The sequence below is a fragment of the Seriola aureovittata genome, chromosome 8, assembly GCF_021018895.1.
Source record: "Seriola aureovittata isolate HTS-2021-v1 ecotype China chromosome 8, ASM2101889v1, whole genome shotgun sequence".
NCBI lineage: Eukaryota > Metazoa > Chordata > Actinopteri > Carangiformes > Carangidae > Seriola > Seriola aureovittata.
Genome location: NC_079371.1, coordinates 1,576,423 through 1,600,378, shown reverse-complemented (window position 1 = coordinate 1,600,378; position 23,956 = coordinate 1,576,423). Strand labels below are relative to the sequence as shown.

Sequence of the window (23,956 nt, the reverse complement as noted above, 5' to 3'; positions counted from 1 at the left end):
CGCTTGTTAAAATGACGAGAATTAAAATGCGGGTTTTTTTGCAACATCTTATTGATCTCCTCTCACAACGTGCACGTTTTCTGAGTGCTCCGAGGAGAAATTCACAACTGACACATTTCTAATTTATTGGTTCCATGACAACGCCCCTCTGCCTGAGCGTCTGGCAGAAGGCGAGCCATGGGGGAACCTGTTACACAGACAGACCCTCTGTGCACACAATCAGTCGAAAATATTCATTTTGAATTGTATTTATTAAAGCAGAACCTGCCCCACGTCTATCAGCAGTGTGACCCTGACAACACAGACTGTAAATACAGCACAAATTAGCTTCCCTGAACGAGCGACTGAACAAACCTGCCAGGAGTTCATTCACCGCAAGACTCATTTCTAATGTTGGAATAAAATCATGAAAGAAAATGAGGGAGGAAAAATAATTTCAAAATAAAGTCCAACTACATTCGTCATTTTAGGGGCAAATAATGAAGATTTTTGTGTATTATAATAATAATAATAATAATTTCAAACAGTTTTTCTTCCTGTAAACGCCCACCAGGAGCATGATGGGTAATAATGTCAAAGGAATCGAGTCGTAGTCTCTGGTGACCCTGTAAGATCGTCAGACTTCAGCCTCCCAGCGAATGGGAGGAATAAAGTAACTGGGACTGTCGAGGTTTAATGGTGGATCTTAACAAACACTGCCTATTGTCGTTTTTAAAGAAAAGCAGTAGCAATGATTTTTGTGGGGGGATGAAATGGAAGAATCGACGTGAGGTTGGACTGGGGGACAAAGCCGATCAGTCTTTCATCCCGACGGCCTCCAGGATGTTTGTACATTGATTACTTTGTGTGTGTGTGTGTGTGTGTGTTTTTATCATAAAAGTCAAACTTTAAAAAAAGCCAATATGTATTTTTCTGCCACTTAGCTGGATCAGAGGCAGCTGAGGCAGCGACACCCCCCCCCCCCTCCCCCCCTCCCCCGCCACGTCCTCCGGCTCCTCCTGGGGGATCCTGCAGTGTTCCCAGGCTGGATGGGATATACAGCGTATTCCCCTCCAGCGTCTTCTGGGTCTACCCGGGGGGGGTGGGATGAACCGTCTGTGTCTACACTCTCGCGGTGAAGGTGAGCTCAACTGAAGGCTTTGCCTCCAGGCTCAGTTACCTGAGCAGCGGCGCTCCTGACCCGAAGTGAGAACAGAAATACAGTCCTGAGGCGGCCACACTCATCAGCCTCTTCACCAGCACAGAGGGAGGGAACACACAGACACTGTGGAACTGTATTAACACATCCTACAGTTTGTGGTGAAGGAGTTTGAATGATGGTGTGTCTCAGGCGTCTGCAGGGTCAAAGCATCTTCACCAATTAGTCGGAGAGATCTGATTGAGTGAGAACATTAAACGCTGCATTAGTCCGCGGCTGTAGGTGGACGTCCGGAGCAGGAGATGACTCATTATTGACCTTTGACCTGTTCCGCTGTCAAGATGCAAGAACTCGTCAACAGAAACAAATGTACAGTGATTTATAAAAATAATATCCGCACTGCTCATGAGTGGGCGGCCATGTTTGTTTGAGTGAGGGCTGTCTTCATCACGAGCAGCAGAAATAACAACTGGAAAAAACCTGATAAGTTTTCCTTCTTCTCTACATCCCCCTTTCTTTCCCTCCTTTCCTTTTATTATGTCACCTCCTTTCCTTCTTTGCACTCTCGTTTCCTTTCCATCCTCCATCTTTGCTCTACATCTTTCTTTCCTTTCACATTTCCTCATTTGATTCCCCGCTCTCTTCTTTTCCTATCCTCCTTTCCTTCACTACCTTATTATTTCCCCCATTTTCTCTCTATTCTCTCTCTTTTGCTTTCCAACCTTCAAATTAATTTCCTTTCCTCCCCTCTTCTTTTCTTTCTCACTTCCACCTTTCTTTCCTTTATCTCCTACCTTCTTGTTCTCCCTCTTCTTCCCGTTTTTCCTTCCTTTCCCATCCTTCTCTACATCTAACACCCACCACCTCCAAATTTACTTCCTCTCCTCCCCTTAGTCTTTTTCTTTCCTTTCCCTCCCCCCCTCACCTCATCTCACCCAGGTGAGATGAGGTGAGGAGGGGGGGGGGGGAGGTGAGCCCTCTGACCTACATGTGAACTAAAGTCATTAAATTAAATTAATAACGGGATCAATCCTTCACAAGAGTCTAAATATCCACCTTTACGTAGCTGATGATCAGAGTAGAAACCAGTTTAACAGAGTTTCTCATCCACTCAGAGGTGTGACACGATGCCGCCGAGCGTCTGTCTCCATCATCACCCCCACCCCCCGCCGTCGCCACCACCTCATCAATAACACCACTCCCGGCGATCGATTGCCGCCTCCACTTAAAAAGTCAACAGCCAATTGACACAGTGGTTGTGTTTTTCAAGGTGAGGCCGCCGGTCCAATCAGGAGCTGCGAGTGTAATCCATCCTCATCCTCTCTCCGTCACATCACAGGAACAAGGAGGAAGTAGATTTTAAAAGCCGCCTCTCGTGTCTCCCGCTCGCCTCGTCTCCCTCCACCTTGTTGCCGAGATGGTTTTCATCGATACCGATCTCTGCTCAGGCGCCTCGGATCCCGCCACACGTGCGGGAGGTTTCAGGAACACATCAGAGTCGACGGCTTCTTCTCCTCCGCTCTGATTTTATTTCAAGACAAAACGATAAAATTCTGTAAAAATGACTCAGTTCAGTTTGTGGAAAATAGTTTTTAAGATAAAAAAAAATGTCATGTCTACCTGTTTCTTCCCTCCCTCCCCTCCCTCTTTCCTTTGCTACATCCTTGTTTCCTTTCCTTCCTCTTCCTTTCCTTACATTTCATCCATCACATCTTTCATCCTTTTCTTATCTCCTCTTTAGATCATCCTTTCATTTTCTACCTCATCTTTCTTTCCCACCCTACGTTGTGTCCTTCCATTTCTCTCCTCTCCTTACGTCCTCCTCTTCTTCCCTACGTCTGTGCTTCCTTTCCTGCCTCCTTCTTTCCCCTTTCTCTTCTTCCCTACATCAACTCTTCCTGTTTCTCTTTACCTTTCTGTTTTTGCCTCTTTCTTTTTTCCCTTTGCAACCGTTTCATTTCCTCACCATATTGTTGTTGTTTCCTTCCCTACCTCCACCTTTACTTCTCCTCTTTAATCACCTCCTCTTCTTCTCTCCTTACTCTGCTGCCCTGTTGTACCTGTTGGACACCCCCCCCCCCCCCCCGCCTTGATAATGAACGAGGGTAAACGGAGCTGAAGTGAACAAGCAGCTTCTTCCGCCTGTTGAACATTTGCATCATTTGAGAAATTACAGGAGGGAGTGAACTGTAATCTTCAGAACAAACTGGACTCCTTTCCAATTTTCAGACCCCCCTCTTCCTCTCAGCGTAACATTAGCCCGTGTAGCTGTCTGCTCTGATATATTATTGCAGCAGTCGGCTGGCCGGCCGCTGGTCGGGGCTTCCCCTGACTGATTCTTTATGCCGACCAAACAGCATCTAATCTTGGCGGGAGTGCAGCGGGGCTCCTCATCAGGCAGACAGCGGCTGTAAACAACACAGATTGATTACCGTCTGGAGTGCATTTCATCCCACTCCTGCAGGACTCCGAATCTTCTTAACGCATGTTGTTTTACTGTCATGCTACACTAACACTGGCCTGTCATTAAGAAGATAGCATGTTTTCCATTAACTTTCTTTTCTTTTTTCTTTTTTTCCCGGGGATGGCAGTGATAAGAGCGTTCCTCTGACCGAGCCTCTTATCACGCCTGCAGTAATTCCATTAGCAGCGAACTCGACGCGGCATCTCCTTCGGATTAGCACAACGAATCCTTCCCAGTAGCCGACCCGAGCGCTGGCGCGGTAATAACAAATCTGGATTTAATTTGTCCGCGGCTCGGGCGTCTGGGCGAGAGCAGGAGGAGGCTGACGGGGAGCGGCGACCACAAGGGCCTCTAATGTGATGCGTCGCTCCTCGAGACGGCGCGGGAAGTTGGTGAACGCCGGGTTGAAAGTGACACTAATTCATGACCAGCCGCCGCCTCAGGGCACTTAAGACCGCCGCAGGAACATGTTTTCACTCCCACCCAGCCTCCGAGGACGCATCTTAATCCTCCCGGCATCCCCTCCCACCGAGCTGGATCCAGACTCGCGGTGACACGTCGGGGGCTGCGGATGTGACCGGCGGTCTGATCCCGACGAGTTTTTATCATGAATCTATCAGCTGCACTTAGTTTCAGCCTGCAGGGAAATTCATCTTAAACACAGAAAGATGTTCGGCTCACTGACAAATCAGAAACATGAGATATAAACGTCATCATACATCCAGCTTCCTCCTTTCATTTCCTTTGTTCCCTTCCTATTCCTTCTCCTTCCTTGTTTCCTCTTCTCCTACATTTCTTCCTTTCCTTCACTGTCCTTTCATTCCCATCTGTCTCTTTTCTTTTCCACCTCTCTTGTTTCCTTCTTACCTCCTTTCCTTTGCTTGTTCCTTGTTCCTGTTTCCTTTCCTTCCTAACTCCCTTTCCTCTTGTTTCTTACCTCCTAACTTTGTTTCCTACCTTTTTCAGTTTTGTTCCTCCTTTTTCCTTCCCTTTGATTTCCTATATTTTTCTTTTCTTATTCACTTTTATTTAAATAATATAATATCACAAATTAGCTTCAAGCGTTTTTACGATCTGTACAGACATCCTCCGTCCTTAGACTCCTCGGCGCCTCTCTCTCCTGTTTCCTGCCTCCTGCTTTCCTTCCTCCTCCTTTCCTTCCCTTCCTCCTCCTTTCCTTTCCTACCCTATCATTTTACATCTCTACTTCCTTTCATCCTCTCTTCTGTCTTTCCTTTCCAGCCCCCATCTGTTTTTCCACCAGAAGACCAAACTCTGACACAGCGCGCCGGTCTCCCCCCTCATGTGGACCGCATTTGGCCCAAATTTTGTGTGTGTGTGTGTGTGTGTGAGTGTGTGTTTGTGTGTGTGTGTGTGTGTGTGTGTGTGTGTGTGTGTGTGTGTATCTGTGAGTCAAAGAAAAAATATGTATTTGATGTTTCCTTCTTATGAAGGTATTAAGTTTCTAATCGTCTCTTTATTGTTGTCTTCAGAGTGAAACCTTTCTTTGTTCCAAAGTTTTGCATTTTTATGATGTTATTTTAATTAATGACTCTAATTGTTTTGCTTTCATCTCATTATCAGTTATTTAGTTATTTACACTTCGCTGTGATTTTCTTCTTCTTATGAAGTTTCACGTTCTGCTGTTATTACAAGTACTAATAATGTTTGCCGCGGAAACTCACTTCTCACCTTTCATCCTCATGCATCTGATTACAAGAAGATAAAGTGAGAACTGACTCCAGCACTGGAAGGTTTGTTAGGAGAGTTGGTGGTTTTCATGTTGTTGAGATGAACGGTCTCATCATCTAATGTGAGATGCTGCGTGGGACAGACAGGAAGCTGCAGAAGCTATTGTTCAGCCGTTAGAAGGATGTGTGTGTGTGTGTGTGTGTGTGTGTGTGTGTGTGTTGCTGTATCATAATGTAGGAAAACAGACTTCAAGTCTGAGGCCAATATGTGACGATGATGCATCAGTCTGTCGGTCCACAGGACGGACACACACACACACACACACACACACACACACACAGACAGACACACACACACACACACACACACACACAGACACACACGCACACACGCACACACACAGACATGATGATGCCATTAAACACACAAAGATTAGTAACTCTCAGACACTGGCTTTTGCAGTCCGAACAACTCCAACAGATCTCGTTAAACTTTCATATCAGATCAATAATTTAAGGAGTTCGAAGCATTTGAACCAGGACTTTCAGGATTTGGATCAAGTAGCTTGTGAACAATAAAGATTAAGGAAACTACAGCTGTTATTTCAATGTACCAGATACATATTTAATCAACATTTCATATCTGCTGGCTGCTATTTATTTTTACAATGTGTGCTTTACTATGAATACTGGCATCACAGAGAATCTGCTGTACAGATACAGATACCTGATATTAAAGTGCTTGTATTGGGGTTATACAGACAGTGTGTCACTTTAAATGTATTTATTTATATTACGTTATATAAGAAAAGAGAAAATAAACAATTGGAGATTTAAAAACAACAACAAAAAACATCATGGAGTCTTTTGTTTAACAAAATTTAATTAAAGATTCAAAACAGCCAAACACTTTTTCTACAGTGGAAATCAAATATTGTTCGTAAAGTCAATTATTAACGAGTCTGACAACCTTTTTTTAATTCGGCTTTTTCCCCTTTTGTCCAAATAATGAATCAGTCAATCAGGAGGCGGGAAACCTGTAGGAATTGTTTGTATCAACGCTCGAGGCTTAATTGGCTGCAACTTCACTTGTTTCTTAATCCTTGAAGAAAAGGCCTGTTTTTGTATGAAACTCACCTTACTTTACCTGCGCGCCTCTTGAAAGTTATTCACTGCACTTGAACTGGTGAAATAAAATAAAACAACCTGTGAGAACGGGGCTGTTCCAGCGGTGTGACCTGTAGTGTTTCTGGTTTGACAGCCTGTTTTTTTAATCAGAACCAGTGAAGCTTGTGATGATGAAGAGAAACAGAGTTGTTGAGATTTATTTATTCATATTTCTGTGTGTGTGTGTGTGTGTGTGTGTGTGTGTGTGAGAGAGAGAGAGAGACACTTGGCACATCAATCCTCCCGGGAGGATTTCCTCTGAGCGAAGTGATTTGACAGGAGTGTGTGTGTGTGTGTGTGAGTGTGAGTGTACATCTACCTTTGTGGGGACCTGATGTGAGACCTTCAGAGTGAGGACGCTTACGTCTTCAAAGTTTTAGGGGTTCGGACTTGTTTTCAGGGTTAAGGTCAGAACTCGGTTTGGGTCGGAGGGGGAAAAGGAGGTAAATGCATCATGTCACTGATGGTCCTCACAAGTATAGAGCACAGTGTGTGTTTGTGTGGAGCTGCCAGGACGCTGCAGCCGGAGAAACATGAGATTAAGATCAAAGAGGAGAGCGATGATGATGATGATGATGATAATGATGATGATGACTCTCACTCCTCCTCTATAAGCCTGCATCTCTCATCTTCATCATCATTATTCACACACACACACACACACACACACACACTGAAATGTTTCGATGTCCGGGCCTGTGGAGGGATGATGAAATCCAAACATGTTGAATTCATGATCAAGCAGTGAAAAGAAAATAACATGGTTTCTCTGACGAGTCAAACGAACTCAACAGGACTAAATATAGGAAGCATCAGTAGCGCCCCCTAGAGGCTGCAGCATTCATCACAGCCACATAAACAACACACCGATGGTGTAGCTAACTATGAGAGCCTTGACAGTACGGCAACTAAAATATAAAGTTTGGATGTTAGATTGTGATATTTTGGGCTGGACCGCAACGCACATGTCTGACTGAGTGAGTGATGAAGTTACACCACTGGTCAGTCCAATACACAGACTGTAAAATGAAGATGGACGTAGCCTCCATGACGTCACTCGGAGCGGTTCTGAAGCTCAGAGTGAGCTGCACCACTGTTGCCATCTTGGCAGCGCATGACTTTGCCCCCTAACTCCCTGCTAATCCTGGCGCTCACCCTCCCATACGGTTGTCATTGAGGAAATCAGCTCTAGAGACCAAAACAGTTTTTGTACCAGGCTGTAAACATGTTGATTTCTGCTGTAAAGTTGGACATTTCTAACATGGGAGTCTATGGGGACTGACTCACTGCTGGAGCCAGACTCTAGTGGTCGTTAGAGGAACTGCAGCTTCTGGTTCTTCAGTGTTGATGCTTGACCGAACGCTGACTGACCGAATCATGAAGTTACATCACTGATTGGCTCCAACTGACTTGTTGGAGTTTCACCATTGGCTGTTGCTCTTTCAAAATCAATTGTCATGAGCAAGCAGTGTTGTCCACTTAGCTCATTGTTGCTACATTCCCAGATTTAATTATTATCATTACTAATTAATTAATGTTTTGAAACTACATCTAGGGTGAAATTAATTTAAATTACTAGTAATACTTAATGTAAGATTGTGATATGTTGCACAGATTGTCAAAACCTCTCAGGTAATTTTGTAAGTTAGCAGGTGCTAACAAACACAGCAACAAAACACGTCCTACCGTTAACTTAAAGTCGTACGCACTGAATAAAAAAAGTTGCTCTTTGTGCCATTTTACGACCTTTTTTTTCCTCTTCAATCATGATGATGATGACGATGATCAGAGCTGACACCTGCGTCCACCCAGGTGTCAGACCCGAGATCTGCAGTAACACAACAGAAGCTGATCTGAGCACAGTTAAGTGGATCCACGAAGACCTCCAACTCTCACCACTGCTTCCACTCCTACTACAGTTATTACTCCCTCTCCTCTTGTACTACTACTGCTATTACTACCTTTCCTAATGCACCATTTACCATTTGTTCTACTGCTACTGCGAGACTGCGTTGTGTTGTCTTTGTGTAGAACTGTGTTTTCTGCCGCTCTCCTCTCTCTCTCTCTCTCTCTCTCTGAAATTGCCTTTGATTACAGAGCTTCATTACATTTCATTACAGCAGCTGCTGCTCTCTACAGTACATTAAAAACTCAAGCAGCCTAAACTTTTGAGGATGTGGGATATTATCACTGACTGCCGTCTCCACATCTCCATTCACAAGTTGTTTTTATTGGTTTTATTGTCAATTACAGAGGCGCGCTTTGTGTGTTAGTTACAGCTTTATGGCTGTTTTAAAGCCGTGTGTTGGTGCAGGCTTCGCTATGAATTATGGGCCTAATATTGAAGGAATTTTCAGAGTTTCCTTTGGAGAGCAGTTTCAATCATCCCTCAGCCGCTGAGTGTCATCAGATCCAACGGTTAAATTACAGTTACACACAATCAGTGTAATGTACGAGTGTGTTTACTTCATGTGCACACTCCCTGTGACCTGAAGACGGTGGGACTGTTTCATCAAAACTAAGGGTTTAAAAACACATTTGATGTAGCATCAGTTGGAGGGTGGAAAGTCAGACTGCAGGAAGTCAGGAAGCGGCAAAGTGATATTCACCTGCACGTCCTCGGGGGGTTAATGTGGTGACAGTAGCCAGTTAAGCTAGCTGCTTGCTGACCGCCGGTTAACGGTTTATTTAAAAGCGGTGTGTGTGTCACATTTCGTTAAGTTGTGGTTGCGGTGGAAAGAGGACGAGAGAGCATCGGATATCGTGAAGTTGTAGAACTGTGCACTACAGGAAGCTGTGTGTTGTAACACTTAAACACTAAGAGTAAAGTAGCAACTTACCTTCTACGTTAATGCCATTTGTACAGAGTCAGTTGTGTTAGTTGCATTTGTTAGTACTAAACATAAACACACACACACACGTTACTGTGGAGCCAAACAGAAAAACACATTAATTACATTTTCTTTATATCAAGAGACTTGAAAAATAAATCAAATACAGATGTAATTCAGAGACTAAAGTCAACATGCAGCAGCTCTCGCTCCGGTAAATACACACACAAATGCAGCAAATTAGATTAATTAAACACTTTAGAATTAAATTTCACAATGAAGCTATTCCTCTGAAAGTTCCAAGCGCAAGTTCAATTTATGCAAAAGGCAAATATTCCTCTTTTCTCTCCACCTGTTGCTTTGAGCTGCTGAGTCACATTAACTTTAACGCAGGAGGAAACTGAAACCTGCTGCACACACACTGGAGCTTATTACAATAATAGAACAGGCTTGTTTTGGAGTAATGATGGGTTTGTTTGGGATGACTCACAGACACATTGGACACTTTTTTTTCCTCCTCCCCCACTCCCTCTTTAAGAAACTATTTTCAGGTCTTTGTTGACTCATTCCAGGTGTAAATCATCTGTTTCAGCCTGGGAGGCGACACAGCGACAGAGAGTGGCGACGCCGCACTCGTTAGGTGAGTTCCCACTTTCAGTCTGTGAGGCAACTCTGCAGGGAGGAAGAGGAGGAGGAAGAGAAGGGGAGTGTGTGTGTGTGTGTGTGTGTGGGGGGGGGGGGGGGGGGTCTTTCTAGATGAATGTATTCTTTTATCTTCATGGGTCAAACTAAGAGGCGAGAGTGACAGATGGGGACGGTGGCTGGATCTCCCAGCTTTTGTAGGTAATTAGCGCTCCATTTAACAGAAACTGAAGGCAGCAGCTTGACATTTAATTTCCTCCTGAGCTCGACTGTCATCATCAGCTGGAGGGAAGGCGACGTCCGCGGACACGCCGCCTTCCAGCGGCCGGCGTGAAGAGCCACTCTGACTCATGGCTTTTTGAAGGTATGCTACAGCGACGCGGCGCCTTTCATCACGTACAGCTCAACACAGTGATTATCTGAACGTCTGATAGTGTGAGGAAGTGATTTTAGATTCTGATTTTTCATAAAACTTTAATCTACTTTGGGGTTTTTGGGCTGTTTTTCTTCGTTTTGGATAAAACTCTGAATGCTCCAGTAAACAGTGAATTTTTTAGATGGTATTATCTTGTCCCAACTTTGTGTCAACAGGTTGTGTTTCAGTGTTGAGGTGTCCACATACTTCTGGCCACATGAGGTAACGAGGAACAAAACAGAGGGTTAAGAGTTAACATGTGTGGTTTATTATAGTCTAACCAAGCAGAGTCAATTTTTACACACACACACACTCACACACACACACATATATAGTGATTTATATTTATACAAATCACAACAGAAATGATCTCAAGTTACTTTTCTAAACAAGCAGGTATCGACCTTCTCTTCATAATATTATTTAATATTCATTAATAATTATTATTTAGGCTTAACCAGACCCAGGGTGGGCGGAGCCATCTGCCGTAACACATTAGTAACAGCAATAACAATAATAATAATAATGACTATAATACTAATACTACTAATGATAATTATTATCATTATTATTATTGTATTAAATGTTTTAACGTTAGCAGCAGGTCTGGTCTAAAGCTGTTTTTGCATCACACAGTAAACATTAAAAAAAGACTCATTCAACTGTAATTGAAGGTAAACAAATATAAATTATAGATATAATTTAGTAGCAGAACAGCAGAGTGAAAAATATCGATTTCAGAATTATTTTGAAGGAACTGTGGAATAAATATTTAGCAAACAGTTTCCATTATGTTTTCTGATGGTTATACACATTATGGTGTTTGTTGTTTACTCAGTGGAGGTCTGATTATAATAATTATTTACAGTGCAGCAGATAAACTGTTATTGTTGTAGTATATAAAGTATAGATAAATGTCTTATATTGATGTTTGTTGTTTATGTTTTATTCTTGTTTAGATTATGTTGAGAAGTTTTTAACCCTTTACCTGATGATTAATATTTATACAATAGATGCAGAAAGGAGCCTTCTGATTGGCTGCAGCAACAAGCCACAGAGAGCGACCTGAGAAAAATAAAACACCATTTCCTGCAGTGTGAAAGTGAAAGTGCAGGAAGTAAAAGTCGGCGGTGAATCAGAAACACTCGGGGCTCCATCCATCTTTAATGGAGGTTTCAGTTCACCTGCTGCAGAGCGGCTCTTTGTCTCTCAGTGAAGAGTCTTTTTTTATCAGCCACCGGCATTCCTGTTTTTACTCTCGGCTGCGAGCCGCAGAGTTATTAGATCAGGGACAGGGACCCGCCGGGGGGGAGTCCAGACGCTGCTGGAAACCAGCAGAATGACCAAACTGAGGCTCAGACTCATTCGATGGCGACGCACGGCGGAGGCTTCTCCACACCGAGAGACCAGCAGCAGACAGTGACGCCTTTAACATCAACTCTGCATCTGTCACTCTTAATTCTACATAGCATGTGGCCAAAAGTATGCAGACACCCCCCAACCACACACACACCCGTATGTTATTGCTGGTGTGATCATGACATCAGCAGACTCCACAATTCTCTCCACAGGGATTCGGCATTTACTGCTGAATCTAAAGGCTCTGCGTAAGATTACTCCATGCAATGCAGGACCATCAGACTGAAAAACGGAGGTCTAGGTATTTATATCTGTGTTGGCCACAGATTTGACGTTGGGGGCTCTCTGCAAGTCATCTCACGCCAAACTGGCAGCAGCATTCCTTCAGTGTGCTGGCGTGGTGCACGGGGGGACACTGTCATGTTGAAACAGGAAAGGAACAAACACAAACTGTTGACATGGAGTCGAGGAACTCTGACGTCTCCCTGAACTTGAACCAAGAAGCTCAAACTTGGAAAAACAGACTCCAGACGGAAACAAGTTCAGGTCATGAGGGTTCTTTCTCATCAACCGACCAATCACAATGAGCGCTTTTATGACAGAGTCTGAGGGTGAGGATGAGCCTTCGGCCCCCTCGAGATGACCTCTGCCCCCCCAGAGACAACCCCCGCCCCTCCCCTCACCTTCCCGCTCTTCAGCTGCCACAGAGGGAATCGAATGCTGCAACGCTCCGACAGGCCTGCTAAGTCATGCAGGAGGGAGGAGACGAGCTGTCAGAAACTCCCATCATCCTCTCTGGAAACACTCTCCCCAGAGGCTGCTGAAAATCCAGGCGGATGGAAAACAACGGAAACACTTCCTCCAACCTGGGGACCACAGGTGAACCACCTTTAACACCGATATTAATTCCACCTTTTCACCACTAAATGCTCCAAAAGAAACCGTGACCTCAATCTGTTATTTTCCTCAGAAGCAGCTTTCAGGTTCTGCCTCCTCGAACTCTTGGTTATCAGCTGTGTGATGTTTACTACGGTGGCCACTGAGGACAAAACACACAAAAGTGAAAGCTCAAACATTAAAACTGTAATATAAATTAAAAATAAAGCTAAACGTAAGAACCCCAAAGTCGACAGAGGCAGAGAAAAGTTGTTGTAAAACTGTCCAATAAAACATTTATTTATTATGTATTGAGCTTCACCTTCGGACAAACTGGTAGCAACAATATTATCTCTAATTCCAAAAGGAATTTTCAAAACGCCAAGAGAACAGCGCCAGTGGTAAATTAGCACAGGGCAAGATAAGACTGTTCTCCCTGGGACACACTGACCCACCTCTGGACCTGGACTGCGAGCTGCTGGACAGACAGAGCAAGAGACTCCTCAGGTCTCTGCAGCACCGCGACCCACTGGTGTGATTTTTAAAAGCTCCATATTTTCTTCTTCTGTGTTTTATTTGAAGTGTTGATCCATAAGAAGATATATTTGGGGTTTTAAGAACCGAAAACTATCTCCGTGTAGTTTTACATCTCCTCTCTCAGGCTTCTCTCTGGAGTTCTAGTAACAACAGGTCGGTGAGCCAATCAGAAGAGAGGAGGCTCTGAGCCTCTCTTCTGATTGGCTGACTGTTTTCTGAGTGATCCAATAAAAATAAAGCAGATTTCAGGTAAAAAACACTCAGAGAAACCAAATCCTGTATCTTTGGGAACTGTGGGATCTCCACTAGAATTTAAAGCACACATAATCAATGTTATTTTTATATATTTATTATGGCGCAATGTGGAAAAAGTGTGTTCTGCATTAGAAAACACTGACATGTCACTTTCTTTTTCAACAGACCGGCTCGGATGACCACAGTTTCTTATGATTGATCATTAACTAACATGGAAACAACATATTAATTATATTAAAGAAAAGTCAATAACAATCCTGTATAAATGTAGGGATACATTAAATTATAAAGCCTTGCATTTACTGTACTGGTGACTTACACTTCCATATTTAACATATAGAGTTGACCTTTATAATTTACTATGGTCATTATAAAATAATGCAAATAATGTTCAGAGCTAAATCAAAGTCAGTTTTATTTTTTCAACACAAGAGAACAAATATGAAGTTTAAATTTAAAAAAAAAGGATTATAGTTGCTGTTAAATGATGGATTATATGACTGAGCTGTTTATTTTCTTTTTGTTGGGTAGTTTAAAGTGATAAGAACGTAGGCAGGTATTTATACTTAATACATTTACTTTGTCTTTTACTGCCTGTATTGTTTTTAATTTACTATATTATGTTTAATGACTGAATAATAAATACTGTCAGTTGCACAATACACCTTAAGTTTTCTGCATCAGTGTGGCACAAGGTTTCATTTCTCCTCAGCTGTGGGAGTTTCACAGAATCTCTTAAAGAGGTTTCTTTAGTCAAGGAGAAAAGTTGAGGTATTTGCAGGATTAAAGGTTTCTCTTCATGGCATGTGTTCATTTCTTCATCTACCCCCTCGCACTCGGCCTTGTGGTAGTTAAGACGGAGTCAGACGCAGCCTGACTGTGGTTGTTTTCCTTACTTCGGTCTTTTGCAACTGGCCCCAGATGTTTCCCTCGGTTGGTGGTGGAGACCAAAAAAAACTGAGCTAAAAGAGCGGGAACATCTGGACTTAGACTCATCAGATTTGTCCACGGGGACGAGCGTGTTGCTCTGCGTCTGTCGGACGAGGAAACGGGGGACGTGGAGTTCCCGCCGTTGAGCTCCTCGGCCCGACAGTTAAAGCAACGCTCGGCTGTGTCACCGAGCCACTGGTTGATCCGACAAGGTTGAATCGGTTGAAGTTCGCCTAATTTTCTATTACACAGCTCTGCGTCGAGCAGAACAAGCAGAAACATGAGTTTTAAGGGTAAAATAGAAACCAGCATCCTTCATGGTGAAAGACAAAGTGGAGCTAATGAAAGCCAACAGGAGTGTAATGCTGTGTGACTGATACTGGGCTTGCTGTCAGCCTGATTCTACTGGGAGAAGTGGGATGATGACAGATGAATTAGCGCGCTGACAGCCGGCGTGGAGGGACGGGTAATTGTTGCTGAGAGATGGCGAGTTTTTTCTGTCTCGCGCCGCGTTAGACGAGGCCAATCAATCACAGCGTTTCATCCCGACACCACAAACACACCGACTCCGGCGCGTTGCGACACAAACCGGCTCACACAAGTCACGCCTGTTTCTGTGTTATTTCACTGTCGAGGTTGTCACGGGTGATGCTGTGGTGTATGATGCTGAGGTGGTGGTGGGTGGGGGGGGCGGGGGGGGGGGGCGTCGTCCCCTGGGTGGATGTGAGCTGATGGAACGTGTTCAGGCAGCTTTTCTCTCCGGTGGTTCAGAGGACGAAAACATCACTGACCCCATCAGACATGATTTGCAAATAATTATCTCCATCGGTTGTGGACGCGGACGCTTGGGATCCGCTGGAAGAGGCCGCCGGGCGTCTGCAAGGAGCCGCGGACTGAAGGGACATCTCATTCAATACATAACATGGACACTTGCTCACAGTCTGGAAGAAGGGATGGGAGGAGGAAAAGATCCACGTCTCTGACCTGAGCCGCTGCTTGTTCACAGCTCTCTGCTCTCTCGCTCTCTTTCACTACTTCCTGTTTCTTCTTCCACTGTTGCATTGAGTTTTCTTTCTGTAGAAATGAAGTGTACACTCCAAAACAATTCACACACCACCGCTCCCTCATAAACTGATATTCATAAAAGAAGAGTGTGCAGACGGATGCAGCGGCGCAGGGTGATGGGATGTGAGGGGAATAATCCTGAGCTGTGAAGCACTTTGTAAAGTCGCTTGTAACATGAGCTCTATAAATGAATCTGTCAGGTTTAGGGGGGAAAAAACTGAAGTAGACAAAAGACAGGAAGTGGAGACACACACAAGGGAAGTGATTACAAAATAAAACAAATGTCCAAACATAAATTCCGTCACAGCAAACAGCGACATCCTGCTCCTCCTGAAGATGATCGGATGATTGAGGCATCACTGTGACGATGGTGTGGGCGCCGTGACAACATGTCCGAAACAGGCGTCATGGTTACGATGAATGAAACAGAGAGCGGGGGGGGGGGGGGGGGGGTCTGTGGAGTGTGTGAGATAAAGCGATAAAAACATTTAAAATAAAGTGTGAACTTCAACTGATGTTGTCTTTTTTCTCGCCGCGCCGCGTCCAGCAGCAGCTCAGCGCTCTGCTGCTTCTCTACGGGGGGGGGGGGGCTGTAATACAACAACTATACAGATAATATCCTCACACAACTCCACATCAAAATATTTGTTCTCTTGCCAAAAGAGAGAGCTCAGGATCTCATGGAGGCCGTCGGAACAAATGAAGATTCAGTGTGAGAGGAAGCAGCTCGGCGACTCTCCGGGAACGATTTTAAATCACAACATGAGCGGAGAACCAAGAATCACTAAATGCATCTGAAAAGAATCCAGCTTCGTTAAACAATTAAAAACAGTTTTAAATAATCCACTTAATCTTAATCTTGGGACATGTCTGAAGAAAAGTCGGGGTGTGTGTGTGTGTGTGTGTGTGTGTGTGTGTGCAGCATCTTTTTCTAAAAATCATTAAAAAAAACAAAAACCCTGTTGAGCCGTTGGTGTCGGGTGTATCCCGTACCCCCCCCCCCTCCCGGTGGTGGGGGGGGGACCACAGAGCATCTCTGATCTGCCGGCTGATTCTGGTTCCTCCATCTTCATCCGTCCGACACGTTTCACTCCCAGTTCACCATAATCTCTCTGAGGCTCCCATTATGCTTATTCCTCATTAAAATTTTATCAGCCATGGCAAATTGCAAAGATTAGAGAGGGAGGGAGGGAGCTTTCGGGCTCTCCAGCCTGTTCACAGATTTATTTATTGTTGTGGATCATCCGGGCTTATCTGCACCCCAAAGCAAAGACAAGTTCCCATCGGATGGCAAAGGTCATAAAATCTGATCTCCCAGCATGCATAATGGCGGGGAAGAGGAGGGAGGTGGAGCGTTTAGTTTGTCTAAAGAGTTCTCGCCCACACATTAATATTGTAATACTTTAATATCATAAAGTTTTGTTCTGCCCTATTGATTTCTCAGAGATGCATATGAATATTTATGCTGTTGAGTGCGGCTTGTAAACTTTGAGTCAGTGATGCTTCGGCTAATTACGAGCTGAAGGCAGCGCGGCAGCTGCAGCTAATGAATCACACTCCTCCGGTTTGCCTCCACCTGACTCGTAGGTTCACCGACGGTTAGCTTGAAGCTGGAGGAGGAAGACGAAGACGGAGGTGGCGGCTGTTTATTAATGACGGACGACATTAGCGGGGCGTGCGAGGTCGGCGGGTCGATGGCAACGAACTCAGAGGCGCATTAAGGCTTTAATGAGCAACACGCTGAAACCAAACAGTGTCGGCTGTCGGGGGGGGAGAGGCCTGAGGTGTGACTGTGTGTTTGTTTGAAAAATCTCTGTTCTGTTTTCTCAGAGTTGGAACTGAAGCTCCATGTTGCTGCTTAAATCACCTGCAGCTGGAAAACAAGGGTCAGAAATCTGATTTTATTCTGGCGAATAACCAAACGTACGCTGAGCCGGAGCCTGAGAGATGAGGTCCAAAGCATAATGGAAAAAATAAAAATCACGGCTATTTTTCTATGTTGAAGGGCAGAACTTCTGGACTGAAAATCAGCTGTTAAATATTTATTTCTTATGTAATTTTGTGATGCTGAATACATAACACGCTGCAGATTCATACATCAGACACAGCGGCAGAAAAGCAGAAGAAAACAATGTACAACAGACGGATGGAGTCTCGTCCTCGTCCACATTAAATCCAGTCCTGTCGTTTTCTCCGGCTCCTCAGGACACGGCGGTGCGTCGGTGTCGCTCGCCGCGTTGCTTCAAAACATCGTGTATTTGTTATGTGTTGAAATCGTGGAAACGTTTCACTAATTATCAAACAATATGAGTAATTAGCTGCGTTATTTGTAACATTACTTTGCGCTGATTAAACTTTGATTGATGTAAGAACAACAACAGGAAGCGTCAGACTGAAACACCAGGACAGCTTCATTAATTAGTCAAGGTAAACAGTGAGTGTGTTAACGAGAGGAGCCAGAAAGCAGCAGATTGGTCAGTGTAACGTGACTGTTGTTGTTCTCCATGTGAGCTGCTGCAGCGGAGGTGATGACGCTCCCCTGCATTAATTAAAGTTAAAAACCAACCGGATGTTTGTTCTCTATATTTAGAGTTGTGATAAATTATCCCAAATGTTCCTGCGATATTAATCATGGTAACCGCGTCATGTGGTCGCTGGTCGATGACATCATATCCTGTGTCGCGTTCGTCTGCTTCTCTGTTTTAAGTCACATTTATAAGATGCAGTTTTTACACCCTGGTGGTTTTCAGCTCCGTGTTGGAACCAGATGAAGCGTTTCAGTTTTGGGGTACTTGTACTTTACACCTCTTCATTTCTTTTATATTAAAGTTTATCTTTGATATTTAAGAATATTTTTGAGTGTTTCGTACATAAGTATTTTTTCCACTGATTCATTTTTTTTGTGCAGAAACGCTTTTACTACAGTTCATTTAGTAAATTATTTATATTGTATGTTTTACGCAGATTGTATTTAAGTTACCTGAAAGTTTAGTTTTAATTGGACGCAGACAGGAAGTTGTTCGACCTCGCAGCTGAAGGACGGAGGATGACTCTGGATGAAGGGCGACCCAGATTACTGAACACTCTTAAAACTACAACAACAACATTGGTATTTTCGTTTTCACTCGGGCTCCAACACAAACTATTTATTATTTCCAGAAGAGGTTGGTGTAACTCTTCTGGAGGCCGGGGGAGCGCGGCTCCTGGTGGGGGAGGGGTTTTTCTACCGGAGGGGCCGAGCAGCTTCACCGCACGCCAGCGCACAACACAAACACTCTGCAACACAAACACAAATATAAACCCCGGGATAAAGCAAAAATAATCAGTGAGGGGTGAATAAAGGTTACCGCAGACACACAGGTAGGAGGGTAGCAGGCGGCGGTGGGGGGGGGGGGTCGCCTCCAGGCTCTCCCACAATGAGCATGCAGCACCGCTGGGCCTGTGGTGCTCCACAGCAGAAAACACAAAGAAATGTCAGAGCAATAAACAGCTACACAACATCGGTATACAGAGATAATCCTGCTCACAAACCCACAACTTCTCTCTCCTTCGTGGGGGAGCAGTTTCTGAGGGGGGGGGGGGCGGCAGGACTCTACCTGCACCGGACAAAAGAAAAGACAACCACCAGTATCAGTAAACAATACGCTAAACCAACACAACACGATGCAGCTCGCGCACCGCGGCGAAACACAGAGCCAACAACAGCTGAGGGAGAGCTGCTCATACACGGCAGGGAATCACCAGGACACCGACCCCGACATGACGGGGGCCTGATCCCCATGTGCCCCCCCCCCGAGGGCCTCAGCCCCGAACCCCCGCACACTGGACTGACGTCACCTGGTAAGGGATTGAGTGCGAGAGGCTGCAGGGGCTCAATTATACAGTATTAATAGTAATAGGGGTTGGACATATTGCGTTACCTTGACGACGCCAAAACATGTTGTGCACAATCGTGGGTTTGGGACTTTAGATTTTGCATTTGCACGTTTTTGGTTCGTTCCTTTCATTCTTGTTTATCAGCCGTTCTTCTTGTTTCTTCTTCTTTTTTACTTTTTATGGTAACCGTGGCAACTCCGCGTTTAACATCACGACGCCGGGAACTGTGGGTAAATCTGCCTAAAATGCAGATTTACGGAAAAGTGTGCTCCAAATGTCTGATGAACCAAACGAAGAGAAGCAGAAAAACCCTCGGAGGTCAAAGTGTCTTAAACTGTTCTACAGAGCGGCTGTGTTCTTCTTCTGTCTGACCGAGCGACCGCGCCGAGATATCCGCCTATTATCTCAGACGGACGGGGGTTCATGTCTGTGTGTGTGTGTGTGTGTGTGTGTGTGTGTGTGTGTGTGTGTGTGTGTGTGTGGACCTCACACTGCCTGCCTGCTACATGGCCGCCGGGGTCAGGGTTCGACGCTTCGGTAATGAAGCGTTAAGGGACGAGATCAGCGGCGGCTGGAGGAGACTCGTCTTCAGATCCTCCGTCAGTCAGGACGCCATCGTGAGAACAGAGCTGTTTACAGTCGGTAAGGCTCGACCTCTGCGACCCCGTCATGCGGGCCGGCTGGAGGCGGCGGGGCTGAAATCACAACACTGATCTAAAGAGGAAATGTGTTTCAACATTTAAGAATTTATTACATCCTCCTAAAAAAGGTTGTGATATTTTTTTCCTGCCAGTTTTTTTCATCAAGGAAAAATGTTCATATTTCCTCAGAATCTTTACGGACAAACATTCATGCTCCCCGGAGGATGAACCCTCTGTTCATCTCCACAGACCAGATGAGCCTGAGGCTCCTGGAGCGTAAATCATCAGCTTTGCACACGAGCTGCTGCCTCTCGTTTTCTGACAGGTTGACCACCATGAAATTGCACTGAGGACATTCCAGCTCCCAGCAGGATAAACCAGGATTACTGATCTTTTTCTCACAATTTCCAGCGTTGACAGGTTGTTACATGAATCTGAGCGAGGTGTGTGGTTGTGAAAATGTCACCATTTACTTTAATTTAGTTTGATCTGATTTAATTATGTAGAATTAGTGTCTAATATGGAATTATATTATATTATATTATATTGTTGTGATGTGTTGTTGATCTGTTGTCTCACAGGTCACAGCAGACCAGGAGTTATTGGTTGGTATTTGACGTGTAGACTGACACAGAGGTTCAGGTGCAGTGATCAGCTGATCCATGACAGCAGTGATGATGTAATTAACCTCGACGCGTTCACCGTCCTGTTTTCTACACCGACAAATCTGTCGTCCGGGAGCAGCTGTGGAGTTTGAGTTTGTGCGATGGGGTCACGGTGGGTTTTTGTTCTGCGATGGGTGTGTATTTCATGCTGAGGTAACACACACACACACACACACACACACAACACACACACACACACCTTGTTGTAACAGTGCAGATTTGAGCCCGAGGTGACGACGGCTCATCGGTGATTCAGAGGTGAAGCTCCTCGCCGCACTGAGCCTTTGTTTACAGATGGATATCCCTCTGGATCGCTCTCGGTAGATTCGTATCGCCGATCAATATTCCCCCTGAAGTCACTCAGATGTGATCTCAGTGCCCCCCCCCCCCCCCTCCCCTCCCCACCCCCTCCCCACTCCACCCCCCTACCCCAATCCGTCCACCATGATGCCTCCCAGACTACGAATCCAATTAAGCGCAGAAAACAAAAACAATGTTTTCAAGTGAGGGAGCTGAGGCGGCTGCATAATTTATGTTTGTCCCTTTTTGTTTTTTTTCTCATCTCTTTGAACGGGTCGAATAAAACCAACATCCATTCAATAATGCATGACCTGCGGTTTTGTTAATAGGCTTTGTAGTGGCAGTAATGTACTTTCCTACATGGCTGATGGAGATTATGGCCGGCTCGCTCCGCCTGCCAGATATCAATCCACCTTAATGCCCCCGGTGTGCCCTCGGCCCCGAGCCACGACCCTCACACACACTCAAACAAACAAACAAGTGTGTGTGTGTGTGTGTATTCTCTAAAGAATAATACTGTTGTAGTGTGTTGTTGTTCAATGAAATCGTTATGTTTCTGTAAATCAGACTCAAACTTGTCGTAACAGGGGCGGAGCAGGAACATCAGAATAACCACCAAGAAAAATTGGGTAAAAATTCTTGATTTTTAAAAAGTTTTCTTCACATTTTTTTTCTTCACTTGAAGGTCCCACATTTTCTTCTTCTTCTTCTTCTTCTTCTTCTTCATCACACCCCCACACAGGTGCTTTTTAATGACTGCGTCTGACCTGAGCTCAGCTCCAACCAGCCAGGAGGAAGGAAAACACCTGTGCAGGTGTGCAGACCCTCTAACATTTTAAATTTGAATGGATCAGTAACGGCACAGGTGACCCATCATTTTATGATCGTTATCTGCGTTTTGATGGAGGTTCACATCCAGATTTTTATTTTAGTCAATTTAAAAAGATTATAAATGACCATTTATTAATGCTGGAATATCACATGACTGCAAAACAGAATCATATTTATTTATTTATTTAATTTTATTTATTTATATCATTTTTGCAATTTTTATTGCAGATGAATGAATTATATGTTTTTTTATTCATGCTTTTTTGTTCTTTTTCAGAAAATATTTATAGACGTAAGTTTTTGTTTAACACAATCATCGTGTCTGTTAATTTTGATGTTTGAATTATTGATAATGATCTATATTGCACTCCTTTTGCGTCTGAGATTTTATTTGTAAACTTTGGTGCCAATAAAGCTGATTGAATCGAAGTGAATTGAATAGAGCGAGGCAGATACAGAGAGGAGGAGATGGGTTGTGTTAGAGGATCGTCTCAGCTAATCCAATAAGCGAAGCCTCTCCTTTGCTTCAATCTGATTATTCCAATAATTAAGAGAAATTGCTGGAGCGTAGCTTCAATAAGGCTTTACATATTCAGCAGCTGGAGACCGGCGCTGATATTTTCTGCTTCTGGACTCTGATTACAATCCTGCAGAGAAGGAGAGCTGACGGCAGCTCAGCCACAGAGACGAGACTGACCGCTGTGGATCACGTCACCGACGCGGAATAATACGTTTTGCAGATAAAGACGTCTGATCTCAAAGCAGCTCCTTCCTCTGAACAAACTACAGACTGATCCTGGGATGAGTGTGGCCTTCACACACCACCTGTTGAAGTCTTATCATCATCGTGGGGAGGTCACGTTGTGATTGTTAAGTCCAGTTCATTGTCAATACGGCTGAAGGAAGTGTTGTTCCTCATGAACCAACGTGCAGAAAACAGTGTAAACAGAGACACAGCAGCTCTACGAAGGTGGGCGTGATGCATATGACTACTGGCGTTTCAGATGCTTGTGCACTCCTGAACGTAAACACATGATAAATAATAAACCCTCAGAACATTATTAACAGCACAAATAGAACAGTGGTTAGCAGTGTAATTATCTTGATATCATTACTGCAAATAACTGCAGGAGGATATAGATCAGAGCAAAAGTACATGTTACTATAGTAAACATAGAATATATTATTAGAATATGTAATAGTATAAGGATATATGATGATTAAAATATATAACCTGACAATATTAATAGTGTAATTGTTTTTATTCGTATGTTTGGTGGTTTGAAGGAGCTATTTTGCTATCGCTACATAGCCAACGTTAGCTAACAGCTGTTTACTTGGGTTAACTTAGAGACCTCTCTCCAGAGGTGGGAAACAACCCCTTTTGTTTTGCTGCTAATCTTATCACTTCTTTTATTCTACCGAAGTTAGCATGCTAACTAGCTGGCACCGTCTTACACTTTCCGATACCGAGTCACTGTGGCGTCCAGACTGCCCTGAAGAAGTAGCTGCTCAGAGGGCGTATCATACGTTCTTGTATCGTAAACACGTCGACGGTTGAAGTTCTTGGTAAGACTGGTAAGTAAACAGCTGTTAATGCTAATGTTAGCTGCAAAATTTTGGTGCAATTAATTTCTCTTGAAGTTTTACAATCAGTAAACGTACTCGGTCAAACTGTTTCCATAGTGACCTTGAAGGGAGCAGAGAACCGCAGAGTCAGTGTCTGCAGTCAGTAGATGCTGCAACTGTGGGTCTAGAATAAACTGCTCATTGACCATGTCAACAAAACCGAGATCCGTCCAGAGCCGCTGCTGCACCGTCAGGTAGCTTCATTAAACTGAACTATATGTCATTTGTTTGTGAACGGATGAAACAAAATGAGACATAAAGTTTTCATTAGTGAGATTTAGAGGTGTTGGTTACTTTTTCTTCTTAGTCGTCATGCTAAGCTATGCTATCCATGTCCTGACTGAACATTTTGAATGGATTGTTGGATCATTGTGATTTTAAGAGATTTTTTTTTACAGTGAATAAAATGGACTTTTAACTTTTAACTGGCGAGCAGTTTAAACTCTTCCTGTCTTTTGTTGTGGCTGCGATAAAGATTTTAACTGAGAAAAGCACCAAAACTGAGACACAAGGATTTCACCCAACAGCAAAACTAAACTCTCCACTTCTTCACAATCAGTACTTGTACTTCTGATACTTGTACTTGAGTCAAGTAAAGTGCTGAATGCAGGAGTATTTTTTCATTACCACTTTTAACAGGACAG

The 23,956-nt window shown here is 44.1% G+C and overlaps 1 long non-coding RNA gene across 1 annotated transcript; it reads left to right on the top strand.

Annotated features, from left to right (window-relative positions):
• Positions 1 to 19,789: 19,789 nt before the first annotated feature.
• LOC130174045 (uncharacterized) lies at positions 19,790 to 22,926 on the top strand. Its single transcript, XR_008828533.1, has 5 exons — positions 19,790 to 20,330; positions 20,469 to 20,664; positions 21,440 to 21,481; positions 21,595 to 21,666; positions 22,337 to 22,926. It is a non-coding gene; the product is annotated as an uncharacterized LOC130174045 (long non-coding RNA).
• The last annotated feature ends 1,030 nt before the right edge of the window (positions 22,927 to 23,956 follow it).